The 14389-nt window shown below is 39.5% G+C and overlaps 1 protein-coding gene across 1 annotated transcript in view; it reads right to left on the minus strand.

The window, feature by feature from the left end:
• rnf19b (ring finger protein 19B) overlaps positions 1–14389 on the minus strand; it is a 41972-nt gene that overhangs the window by 26427 nt on the left and 1156 nt on the right. The gene's annotated exons all lie outside the window — the stretch shown is intronic.

A 14389-nucleotide genomic window follows, 5' to 3' on the forward strand; every position in this document is an offset into this window, starting at 1 on the left:
TAACAAACAAGGAATAAAACATTTGCAGTTTTCATAGAAATGAGAAACTTGCCATGAAGTTATCAAACTGGTAAATGTCTGCAGAGCTTTATAGTTCAAAGCATGAACTATAAAGAAAAAAACATAACATGCATGGTAATAGAAAAGGAAAGAAAAGGCCAGTTTCAAACTGCATATGAGGAATTCATTTGATTTCCTTCAGTATGTTTGGACATTGGAGCTATTTTAAGCCTTCTCTGCAGCAAATGCATTTATTATCAACGAAACCATAACCTTCACAGTAACTTTCAGTTCCACAGCCAATCTGATGATTCACTGTGATTCTCTCTAACACTTAAAAAAAAACACTCTTCAGACATTTTTTCAAGAAATGAAAAATAAAGTCTGGTTAGCTTTATTGTAGAGAAAGTAAACCTCCGTGTCCAGATGAAGAAACAGGCGAGGAAAACAGTTTTTGGTTTAATCTGATATGATCTGAACTGGCCTCGCCTGTCAGCACCAATCAATCTGACAGCAATCACCATAAAAGCCTCACTGTTGTTCTGTCAAAGGAAGAAACAATGCAACAAGAAGCACACACGTTCGGCCACACTTTCCACTAAATAGGACAATATCAAGCCAGAAAAATTACCTCAAAAACCAAATTCTAACAAACTGCAAGCTGCAGGAAGAGGAAGAAAATACTTCTGCGCTGTAGTCAGAAACCAAAACCAAAGGAGGATATCCACTATCAAAGTACATCATTAAACTTTCATGTGCATTTTTAACACATACCTACACACAGTGTGCTAACAAAAATACATATCTGCTGAAAGCAAGCACAGCGGTTCATCGCTCGCCATCTTCTCTGGGTCAAACTGGGTCTTTGTGGAGATGTGTATAAAAAGCCAGCAGTTTCTAAATATACACCCCCAGCAGCGCTGCGTGTAAGAGCCCTCTCCTCTGCGGCAGCCTGAGCTTCACACGCTGTTTTTTTACTCTAAATGTGTGTTTTCACCCTCCAATGCAGAGTTCCCATTTGGCCCAGTGATCAGGGCTGCTGGAACTGGAATCAAACTGGTTAAAGTTTTATCATGTGCCTGCTCGGTCATGCTGTCATTATTATCAGATGTTTTTGATGAGAACGCACAAACACCCCCTATCTGCCTTTTCTTTCTTTTCTTTCTTTTTTTTAGGAGATTCTCCAGAACTGATAAAGATTGTTTCACATCAAAGATTTCTTCATCTTGTGTCAAATCTCTTTATCTCTTTGCTTCTTTGCTGAATTATCTCTAACTGAAGACTTGTCTCCAAGATTTTTAAAATGGGCAATCAGAAAATTCCATCCTAAACAAACCACTTCAACATTTGCTTGTAAGTTATAAAGATTTCAAACACATCTCCTGCCTCTATAAACATACATTAGGGGAGAGCGCTGCCTTAAAACAACACGATAACCGCAATAAAATGCAACATTCAAACAGCGAGAAAACGAAAATAATTCTGTTGAGCGGTACGAGGAAAGAACAATGCATCTCACGCTGTGTGTTTGTAAAGTAACGCCTAGATTATCCTCTAATGCGGACGTGGACATGGATGGCTGGAGACAGCGCAGCGCATCGCTCGTTCCTGTTATACTTTTAAAGATTGCTGCCTGGGGTGCGTGTGCACTTGTTGCATTTTTTATGCAAAGTCTCTGCTTACGAGCTTGCATGGTTTTCGTGCACTCCCCCCAGCAGGCAGACACAGCTTATAGTATCACATCTATAATTCTAACATTTTCAGTTTATAATATTCTATTAGGCGACACAGTTACATGTTAAGGATTGAGGAATGTGCATTTATTCTAATTTTAATTTCACACAATTTTGGCTTCCACAGATTATTAAAACGGGATAATTGAGATAAAGTGATCACTTGTTGCTCTCCTAAATCACTCCCCACTAATGCATTATTGCTTCATTTTTGGCACAGATGGCAGAGTCGGGTGTGTACCAATTGGCAGGTTGGAGTTATGATCGGTCTTGTCGATAAGTCTTTGGGAAAGTTACTAAACCCCAATCTGCCCCCATCAGAGTGACTGTGTGTGTGTGTGAAAGTTAAATAGCGTTTAAAGGAACAGAAAATGTATTTGTGTGTGTTTGCAGTGCTTTGAGGCACCATTTATTTGGTTATTTACAGTTACAGTTAACAAAACACTTCTTCTAATTCTGTAATTGTGTTAAACAATTACAGAATTAGAAAATAATGATTATAATCGTGTCCATTATTTTGCTATAATTGAGCAAAAATACTATTTACTAATACACACTAATTTAACCATTAGGTGAAAAACAATACGCAGCTCCTTTGAATGACGATACAAACCGATGATGAGTCAGTGTTGAAAAAACATCTCCGCAAACAAAAAAATGAATGAGGAACTGATCGTAAACACGTCCATGGCATTAACAGAAATGAGTCCATGCACAGAGTATCTGCAGCCTCACCCAGAGCTAACAGTGAACATCATTCCCAGCATTCCCCACCTGGCTTCAGAGTCAGGCTGAAGCCAGGTGGTGCATTTCTTTCAATAGATGGGCTAAAAAAACAGCCAGTTTCTATTTGAAATGTTGATTTCTTTCTATCTACTTTCATTTTGAGCACTTCATCATTGTCATTGCTTTAATTGGTTTGTTTTGCACTGCTACCATCCAATTTCGTTGACATTATGAGCCAATAAAGTTATAATTGGGGATGTTGTGAGAACACGCACTGTTTTAATGGATGCACGCATTTCACTAATTATTTATCAGACTTGGTATCTGGAATCACGACAACTCTACAATTCTAATTTGTCATATATTTTTTAGCTTCTTTAGCAAATGAAGTATTTGAATAAAACAAAATAAAAACAATAAAATGCAGTTTTTATTAGTGTTACGTTTTTAGATGATGAGAGCATCTACAGATCTGGTTGGTTTGGTCCTTGAAAGCCTTGTTAGAATGATAATGGGGTAAAGGTGATGTGCTTCGATGTTATGGTTAACTCAAAGGTAAGGGGTGTTGGGATAATTGAATGTCCTCACAGAGATAGCCAAGCAAACGTCTGTGTGTGTGTGTGAGTGTGTGTGTGTGTGTGTGTGCAGCGTTCGTGTCATGCTTTGGCAGATGGGCCTGAACAGCCTGAGAACTTCACAATCTGGACTTGATTTGTTATCAACAGGCTCACACGCACTTTGTTCTACACTTGTCCTCCTACTCCACTGCTGCTCAATTCAACACACACACACACACACACACACACACACACACACACACACACACACACACTGCAGGCTGCTTTAACGTGCAGCCTTCCAGGATCTACGTGCCTGTAATAATATTTCTCTGCCCCGCTTTAATCATCAAAGCTTGAAAAACATGAGGTTAAGTAACTGTTTCATCTGAAATAAAAAGAATTAAACTTTTTCTTTTCACTTTGGACTTTTGTGGAAATTATTATTATAACTATCATGCATCCTAACTGCAGCCAAGCCACCTGACAGCGAGGGTCATTGCCACAGTGCACTCTTGTTTTAAAGCACCAGTTCTCAAACTCGATTCTCATGACAAGCAGCGGTGCTGCTTTTCATCTTTGCCAGGACAGTCAGGTGAACGCAACTACCAGCCCGGTGGGCCGCATTTTTCCGACTGCCAAAGCCCGCTGCTTTGTAGAATGACATTTATTTCTCCTGCTCGCCTGTTCGTCTCTCCATCTGTCCCACATTTTTGTCCAAATTAAGGTTTTGACAGCTACTGGCCAAATTCCCATGAAGCTGTTCGTGGTCCCCGGAGGACTTTTTCTGTACTGCAACAACTAGATTCACATGTCCTTCTGCATGAACAATTCCAGAGAGTTTTATATGTGCTCTGGCTCAGTTTTGAGTTTCAGAGTGCAAAAATCCTCATGCTGATAACCAAACTGGTATGCTGACACACTGCACATTACATTTACTAACACAAAGATGGCTGAATCAATGCACCACACATGTGTTTGTGAGCGTTTATTCTTATTTTATTATCATGACCCAAACATTTGAACATACATCCTGATGATATACATAAATGCAGATTATACTAAAGCAATTTGTTTGTGGCATCAGACTCCAGGCTCCGACAACTACTGCACAGTTACAGCAGTGACACATATATCTTTGTTTAATGTTGATTAACTTTCTGCTGCAGATATGGTTTTGATGACAATCTGTGTCGACAACCGCGTTCATTTAAGAGGACACATTATACTAATTTAGAACACCATATTTTCAATCTTGGACTCTAACAGAACAGCTTTCTGTGACTCACAAATTAAAATACTTGTAGTTTACTTTCTTCTAATTGTCTGTCACAAGCTCAAGATTGTAACAACAGGTGGGTGGAGCTTCTGTGCTCACAGCCGGGATGCCCATATTAGGGATATCCTTCACTCTATGACAACACACTGAACAAAATAACAATAACAATAAAAATAATTATGATGATAGGGATTGTTTCTAACTTTGGACATGTTTTCTTCAAGTATTCAGCACTATGAAAGGTCTATAACAAAAACAAAGAGGTCTACGGGAAAATGTAAGAAGGATTCAAATCCTTTGAATCCATCCTCCATCAGAACATCAACCCAGATGTTGTGGGCTTTGCAAAGTTAGCATATAGAATAAAACACACCCATATATCGATAATTTAATGTGGACATGTAAGCTATGCTCTTAATTAAGATCCAGAGTGTCCCAGCAGGCAGCTTGACATTAACCTCACTGACTCCATGGTGTCTCCTGTAGCTTTCAGACCTCGTGGATAAACTAAAAGGAAAAATCATCTACGTGTTTTTCATTTAATTCAACATGATGTAATAAAAACTGCAGCCTGTAGAGGCCACCAGTGGAGCTCTTGATCATGTAGTTGACGAGACAATAAAACTATAATAGTCTGAGTTCCTAAACCGCCACAATGAGTCCTCACAGCCTAATTCTGGAATCGGTTTCCTGAATCAGAGTGAGAGACAAACAGACAGACAGAGTGAGGCCGGAGCGATCTGCAGGTAATCCGTCCTCAGCAGCTCGCAGATACAATGTTCTGTCTTAGACGGTGAATCTACGCCTCAGCACTTTGGGATCCTCCAGTTTCTCCCTGCAGGGCATGAACTGCCTAAACTGCTGCAGCTCTGAGCACATACTCGCCACACCCATCCTACAGGAACATACGTTCGCACAAAAACACATTTTTACACAAGTTCAACTGGGTTTAAGTATAGTTAGAGGTCAAATCCAGTTTTGAGTTCTACTTGCGTGTATAAAAATGATTTGTCTAATATTCAGGTGTCCCTGTGATCTTCCTCCTTTTTTATGACATCTAACTCAATACACTTTGGCAATAATCCTAGGACAAATTTCCCCTAAGGTACAATAAAGTTTATTTTACCTGCTCTGACTTGACTTGTTGCCTTTTACTGAATATATTTCTATTCATCTTCTTAACTCTTTTTGAAATGGTGCAGAGGGAACTTTGTGATGGACATTTTCCAGCTAACTCACCATTAGTGCAAGCCCAGCATGCAACATGGAAGGAAAGAGAGAAAAAGAAACAATTTTCTTGAAAAATAAAATGAATCAAGCCACTTAAACCTGTTAAACAAGACAAGCAGGACGAATAAATATCTAACAAGAGTTTGTAAGACTGAAATGATTCAGCTAGCGTGGGCCCTGCTAGCAGGTTACTCCACATTAGAGGCCATGATGAAGACTGATTGGACACACACGCACACACACACACACACACACACACACACACACACACACACACACACAATGACACGCACACACACACACACACACACACACACACACACACACACACACACACACAATGACACGCACACGAACATTCACACCAACATGCAGTTCGGAGTAATCAGCTGTGCGCTACAGGTGTGCAGCTGTGAGAACTAATTGCTGTTATATAACACGACTCGCCGCCTGCCTCGTCATTGTCTGCACAGGGTTCACGCTACGACACACACGTACACACACAAACGCACACGAAGGTGAGGTGAACATACATGAACAGCTCACAGAGTCGCGTTTAATAATGAAGTCACTGTGGAAAAATCTGATACGATATGTGATAATAGCCACCACTAGCTCTTCATCTATTAAAAATGATAACACATAATAGATGAAGCGGCTGAAACTGAAACTAATTATACTTTTTGTGGTTTCGCTGGTTTAATCTACAACCAGGGGCAAACACAGATAAAATTAGGGAGCTATGTACATAAAGGGCTTGTATTACATGATTGGGGAAGTGTTCCCATTTAGAACATGTTGTGCACACATTTTCAGACAATAATTTACTTTTTAAAGAAATCCAAATAAACTATTTGCTTGCTGTCATTTATCACTAAAAAAACTTTAACTATAATAACCTTCAGCTGCTCTCTTAGCTCCCAAGGCTTCGCCACAGTGGATCTGCTTGTTTGATTTGGCACAGATTTTATGCCGGATGCCCTTCCTGATGCAACTCTCCCATTTATCTGGGATTGGGTCCGGCGCTGGGAGAGCATTAGCTTGCAATCTCCTGAAGCTCATTATCATAACAAACACATGAGCTTTATCAACAATACAAAAAAAAAAGCTTAGTTTTAATGAGTCCTCGTGGTGTACTGCTGCATGCACGCACGGGGAAAAAGCCGACTACTCAGCCCATGTTTATTTGTTATGTAGAAAAAAAAAGAGTTCCTATACCGCCTTAAGGTAACTAATGGTCTGAGCATGAACAGTTAATTAATATCTACACGAACAACAATGGTGATGAAGCAAAATATTATTGTCAATCTATGTAAAGTAGTATTAAAAAACCCTCCATTATTATATAAATTACCTTACTGCAAACATAACCGCAGAGCTTTCTAAGTAATGGCGTGACAGGCTGCAGCCTTTTGTGTTTACAAGAGACATCTCTCCTCCACTCTGGGTTTCAGCCAAACATATTATTTAACAGCACTAAGTGCCTAAACCCTCCCATTCCTAAGAACTTGACTGAAGTTTATTGTCTTTGCTGATTCCAGAGAAAAATGTCAGGCTGCTTTGACTCTAAACTTTCTTTTCCTCATTGGCACATTCCTCTTGTGCAGCTGCAGATCTGCCTGAGCAACAGAGGGAGTTTCATCCTCTGTGGATTAAAAATTGTTACATAGGGGCGATCTTATGGCAGCCCCTTCTTTGACCTTTGATGGATGTTTTCCTCTTGCTCTCCCAGATTCCCATCTCTCAACTGCAACCCAAATGTGACTTCGCAAAATATATAAACACACACGCGGCAGATTTAATATGCCACCAAGCACAACCTCAATAAAGCAAACGCCACTTAACATTTCTTTCCAGTCTTTCACGAAACACATCAAATCAGTTCGGATAAAAGCGCCAGCTAGAGGCTGAGGTCTAAACCGACTGATGACGTTGCTCCGACATGAGAAGGTCCGCGGAGAGCAAACGGCTCGGCTCAGGCTGTTATCCTGTTTGTAGTGATACCGAGTAAAGCCCTGCTAATCTGATGGCGGGGGGCCAGGAGGGGAACAGGTGGTCCCCCTTCTCAACCAGCAGCTAATAATGCACGATGTGTGTGTGCCTGTGTGTCTTCAGAGAAGACAGCTAATTAGAATCAATCAGCTAATAGGCTAGCTGACCCTGTTGTAAAGATGCCTCTGTGCGTTTTTGCAGAGCAACTGCAGCAGAACGCTGAATTTCTGTGAACTTGTGCCAGAAATTCTAGGAGGGACTTACGTCTTCATCAGCGTCTTCGAGGAATGCGGCTAATAAAAGCATGTGACCCATTATTTATAGTTTCAGATGAACTTAATAAATGGCAGTAAAGTGGCTCTGTTGTTATGCACAGTTTGACCCTTATTGTTATTAATGGTTTGCACGGGGCCGTCTCGGGTCCCGCTTCACATGCCAAAATTTCCCAGGGCACTGGTAGGACAGCACAGCTGCACAGGTGTATGAGTGAATGAGCGAGTGAGAGATCCATGAGTGCCAAAACAAATGAAAGAAATCATTAAAAAATTAATTCAGTGTGTTATCAGTTAATAAAAATTGTAAATACTGAATTTCATTTAAAACATTTTATATTCAATATTAAATCATTAAAGATGTGTTTGTTTAATTCATTTTGGCACTCGTGGCCCTCCATACTTGACCAACGTCTAAATGTTCCTTCACAAGAAGAGCGGTCAAGCAAAAACAGTTGATCAGACAAGGCTGCTTCTTTGGAGCAGCGATTAGCATGATTAGATATCATGGCTGCTCATCAGGGTTATAATAATAACGACCTCATGCTTTACTGCTGAATCATGGCCTTCTAGTTATACTCAACCTCTTTCCACTATACTGCCTCATTGCACAAATCATTTCTTTAGAATAATTCACAATGGCCACTACCTGTCGTTGTCAATGAGCGTCAGACATTCAAGTATTCACACCTGCGACCTGCAGGAGGACGGTCTCCATGGGAAATACAAGAACCAGTTTTGGTAACGACTAAATGATTCCTGGTTGATGTTTTAAATGCCAACCATTTCGCTTTCATTATGAACTTCCTGTCATTCACAACTATAAAAGTGTCTCATAAAATTCTAGTTAAAACACCTGTGGAAGAAGAGAATGACGTCTTTATCAGCGAATAGAAGTTTGCCTCGCTTAGGTGAAGATCTGGATGTATTAAGGAGGTGGAAATTGTTGGGCACGTGAACAAAAATATCACGGGGCAGAGCAACCATGACCACGAGGTGGCCGAGATAATTCCATAAAACCCTTTTTGCACAAGTTTCCATTAACTTAATTGTATTAGTTTATAAATATAACTTTATATAAAAATATAAAGGTTACGTAATATTAGCTGACTACATGGGCCATTACCGTTTTACTTCATGGAAGTCATGCCAAGAAATTTATCTTGTTCCACTTTTGGTATGTATATCAGGGCTGGCGGCCTCCAGGGCTGAAAAACGAAGCCAAGACGGAAGTGCCAAAAACTGTAGTTCCCCTGTGGCCCCTGGAGGCTGGCCCCAGAAGGAAGTCAATCCCCAAGATTCCCATGTTAACATGGCCAACTTTACAGCATTAAAGTGTGTTTACACTCTGGTACATAAACTGGTTTTGGGCCGTATGGATGGTCTCTCTTTTTGAGACTATAAATGTAGCTTGTTAACCAAGCATGCCAGCAGTCACGTCTGACTGAAAAAAGCCAACACAGCGGTGTTGAAGATGGAGCCTATCCCAGCTGTCTTGGGGCAAGAGGCAGGGTCCACCCTGGACAGGTTTCAGTCTGTCGCAAGGCTAACACATAGACACAGACAACCATTTGCACTCACATTCACACCTATGGGCAATTTAGAGTTTCCAATTAACCTAACCCCACTAACTGCATGTCTTTGGACTGTGGGAGGAAGCCGGAGTACCTGGACAGAACCCACGCAAACACGGGGAGAACATGCAAACTCCACACAGAAAGACCCTGAATTTAAACTCAGGACCTTCTTGCTGGGAGGCAACAGTGCTAACCACCATCCTGCCCTGTTTAACTGTTAACAAGAAAATCATCCTTAAATCTAAAGGATCTGGAACTAGACAGTCTTACTTTTAAAATTCTAGCATGTTTCTGGCTTCATATATAGTACAAAGTAATGCTCCATAAAACTGAATATCATTTAAAAATGTACTAACATTTTAACAGCAATAAATTCACTACTGCCAAACGTCTGTCACATTTAGTGATTATTTCACACTGTTAATTTTATTTACGCCCAACTTTAAGACAGTATCACTAATCATACTTTTATTTCACAATCAACCACACCTCAGCAAACGGATACATCTGAAAGAGATCAAGTGCTGATAAGATTAGCTGGCAATTTTTTTCAGCTTGGGCTGAAAAAACTGAAACTCTTTCGCTTTCATTTAAGTTGCGTTCAAAAGAAAATGAGCACTTACTTTAAACACCTAGTTTTACTGTAAGTGTTTTAAGTGCAAAAAGGTCTGCAGAGAGTCGCTGTCGCAGTTCTCTAAAAAGCATTGTGTGATGAAGATCACATGATCTTTATATCAGTTTTATTTTGTAAGCCAAGCAGAATGAGCTGGGCGATGGTGCTGATAATGGATAATATTCTGTGGAAATGCTGCTCGTACAGCCTCTTCCTTGGAAACGAGCACACACACAAGATCTGCATACTATCAGAATGTGCGCGCGCGTGTGTGTGTGTGTGTGTGTGTGTGTGTGTGTGTGTTTATATAAGCCTCTCCCCTGAGAACTTTACAAACAGCTTTTCAAATTTGGCTCACCCTAAGCTTTTTACTTTCCTTTGTAATGATATTTTTATTGAATTTTGGAACAACACAGAAAGTCAGAACTCTCAAAGACAAAGAAAGGAAACATCTTAAAACAGACGACAAACTCGGCATCCCGTGAATAACAGAAAGTCTGATTAATGAAGAAAGCTTCAGGTAAAATTCAAAGGTCATCTATTCACATGACACCACAACAAGAAGCAGATTAAAAACATGAACTTACTTAACGCCCTGTGAAATGAATTTGAATAGAATAAAATATTTGAATCACCCGCATGAAGCTGTGCTATCTATTTATACTGTTCCCACTCCCTTTTTCTCTGGAACTGGACAACGCTTTTGGCCACTTTCCATATCAGCACTTTACTGCTGCTGCATTCACTCTGTGCCTCTAATCTTTGTATTCATCCGTCTCTAAGGCCTGTTACTGATTACTGAAGATGCCGAATAATTTGTTTCAGGAACTATTAGTGTCATACATTTGATAATTAACATTAGGCATCACTTTGGGACTTTGGTGCAGACATAACCTGATAATGAGAGAAACCAGGCATGGGATTCACTTTAATAGCCACTCGGTTTATTATTCTTTGTGGTTAAATGTTTAGATATGGTTTTAAGGTTAAGCCTGTACAGTAAATCTGAATATTTAAAGCTGGTGTTTCTCTCATCTCCATAAACTGTTTTAGCTTCTTTCAGCGCCTGTTTTGGATCTGAAGCCTTCAGAATCACTGTTTTGGTTTGACTTTAGTTGCAACTGGCTAGCAAACTAGCTAGCAGCCACACTGCTACCCATTCTCTCAGAAGGTGGTGGAGACCAAAACAGAGCCAAAAGGAGAAACACTGTGAAATACTGGGGCAAACCCAGAGTGTTGGAATCAGAGTTACTTAGTTTATCATTAGTTTTATTTCTGATATTTAGGTTTGAGTTACTTTCCAGGGTGGGTAGTTTCAGTTTAGTTTTGCCTAGTTTTTAGTCTTTGTTTTAGTTTTATTTGCAAAGTGGGTGGTAAGATTTCTGAAGCTCAGATTAGGCAATACAATAGAAATAAAACACTTCATGTAGATATTCCTGCTACAAAAAAGATTCATCGTGCTTGGAATGGTTGACTATTCAACCTATATGACAAAAAATAAAACTTCATTTTATTTTTGTTAGTTTTGTGAGTACATAGTAGTGCTTCAGTTAGCTCTCACTCTTTTTTTAATTGTAGTTTGTGGTTTTATTTGTTTTGGATCTTTGTAATCAGACTAATGCCAAGGTGTGTGAGCACAATCTCCTAGTAGCACTCATAGGTGTGGTTAGTTTTATAGGTGATTTTCAGAAGCTGCGCTGCTTTTTTGGCATTAAATATCGGCACAATTTGCAGTAAGTTGTAAATGTTAGTAAATCTTTTTGTGTGCTTGATGTAAATATTCTCCTCTCTTTATTTCACACCTTCAGAAAGGAACATAAAAATAGGGTCAGTGGCAAAGATCTCACAGTTTTCACCTCTTATACGCACTTTTTTTTAAAACACCAAAACCCAGCTTGTGCTTCGACATGTTAGAAAATATGACCTATAGTGCTTTAACGGCTATAGTAACAATGATTTTTTCCTTTATCTGCAGTAAAATGTACAAATTAAGTGACTGATTGTTTGGCCTTTAAATTTTTGTATTTTTATCTGATCATTTTTAAATATTTGCCACTTAGATTCTCTTCATGGACAAATTTACTACCTAGCTGACCGACTTCGGCTCTACTTCACACTAATATGGATATTTTCTATAAATCAGACGACAGGCAAAGAACAGAAATCAGCTCTAGTGATGAGTAATAACTGCAATTTATAAGAAATGACTAACGAAGAATTTGCCCTGCTCGATAAAGTTACCACAAATACTGACTTAGTGACTAATATCTATCTATCTGGAAACACTTAAAATGATATTCTTAAGGGATTCAAGCAGGGGAGGCAGATGGGTACACAAATGGAGAGTTTGAGTTTTCTCTCTCTCCCACTGACTCTCATTAACACCTCTCCCACACACACGCACACACATAAAGTACACTGAGAGTCCAGAGCGATGCAGTGGAAGGTGGAGGTAGAGAGAATCAGGCTGGGAGCTTCTATAATTAGAGGAGCGTTCAGGAGCCATACTGCTGAGTTGTTGAATGTTTAATGTCAGGCTGAGAGCCGCTGCAGTGACTGAGAGCAAACCTCTGAGCTCCTATACACCTCATACCACACAAACTGAGGCACGCACAGCGAAGGACGGGGCGAGCGGCAGTAGTAGTAAACTGAATGAGTGGATTCAGGTTTCAGAGAGGAAACAACAGCACGCACACACACGCACACACAGTCCATCTGAGTGTGTAATTCCCGGCTATTGTCTGTAACCTGAAACTTGAAACTCCCGTGGATGAGGTAATCCTCTACCACGTACTCCAAATATAGTCACTTGTAACACTTTTTAACCTCACTTCTTTTGTAAAATATGCTGTTCTAAATGCAGTTTGGTTCAGATGACACCATATTTCTCACCTATTGCTTTTTCAGTGAAAATTTTAAGACTGTTAAATGTTTTAATAATGTTCTATAACTGATTTTTTTACAGCTGCGCCTGTCCCGTAAAACATCTCTGGAGTTGCTTCCAGGCAGCTCAGTATGCAAATAGATTTGGTAAACAAAACATTTAAAGCTAACAAGCTGAAGACTGAGACATTTGAGATTAAAATTTAAACACAGTTTCTTAAACAGATGTGTTCAAAGTACTATTTTACATCTCTGTGTTTTTAGTGCTGCACTAATCAGGTACTTTGGATTCTACTCCATTCTACTGATCCTATTAAACATAGATTACATTTGGCACATTGGTCCAGTCCATTAAATAAAATTATAACAGCCCCGTTCCACTAATCCACAACCACAGTTAAAAACAGCACTCGGCTACACTACCCATGTACTTTTTTTTTGTTTTTGATGGACTCTACATGTGAGATCCTGGAGAAAGCCCACGCAAACACAGAGAGAACAGAGAGAGAGAATGTGCTTCTCGAGGTCAATACAGATCTTTGAAATTTTAAAAACAATTAGACTGACTTTAAACCGTTTTACAGAAGAAAAAATACATTTTCCAGTGCACTCCAGTGGCCTCAAACTATGTCAAACATGCACTTTTTGGCATTTTCTCCTGCTATTTATTTTACAGGTTCACTGGTAATAAACCTGTTATTAAATGATATTAACTGATATTTGGCCCTTTTTTGGTTAACTGATAAAATTCATCAGATATAACATAAGGATTAAAAAAATCCTGGATTTATTATCTTTTTCTAGGACGGGGAAAGGTATTCAAAATGTGACCTTAAAACAAAACCGCACAGACCATTCAAAGGTATCATCATGCTCTGGAAGAGGTAATAATTGACTATTAAAAAAAGCAGACTGTCTATATGCTTTTCCTTATTGTGTGTTATAAATATTCTGTTGCATAACATACATGAAAAGAGTACAACTGATCCCTGTGAGCCAAAAGCTCAGGCTGCAAACTGCTCTAAATGCTCAGTTTATCGTCCCAGCAGCTCCACCCACCTGCTGGTAAAACCTTCTGTTTATGAGGGCTAGACAATCACAAGAAAGTTGTCTTAAAGGCAGATGATGGATTGAGGTGAAGCACAAAGGCTGCGTATTACGTGAAAATCATTTTGACATGTGAATCATACACACTGAGAATAAAAACAATGTGCTGGAAATAGGTCCTGTTTAGTAAAAGGCCTGGGCAACACTGATAACAGGCCTACTTTACCAAAACCAGCCAGACAGATTTACTGACTGTGTCACGTCTATGCCACATTCAAAGACTCAAAACAAACTCATCATGCTGACTCACCTGTACTCCAGTCATAAAAAGATAAATATTAGTATTGGTTATTTAAGGGGTGACTTGAAGAGAAAAAGAAACACCATCACAATCTGTTAATCTAAGCAAATCTACTATTTGATGTGTCATTCACCAAGACCAGTATGGCAGTTAAAGAGTTTTTCTTTAAGCCTTTAAAC

The sequence above is a fragment of the Oreochromis niloticus genome, linkage group LG22 (genome assembly GCF_001858045.2).
Source record: "Oreochromis niloticus isolate F11D_XX linkage group LG22, O_niloticus_UMD_NMBU, whole genome shotgun sequence".
NCBI lineage: Eukaryota > Metazoa > Chordata > Actinopteri > Cichliformes > Cichlidae > Oreochromis > Oreochromis niloticus.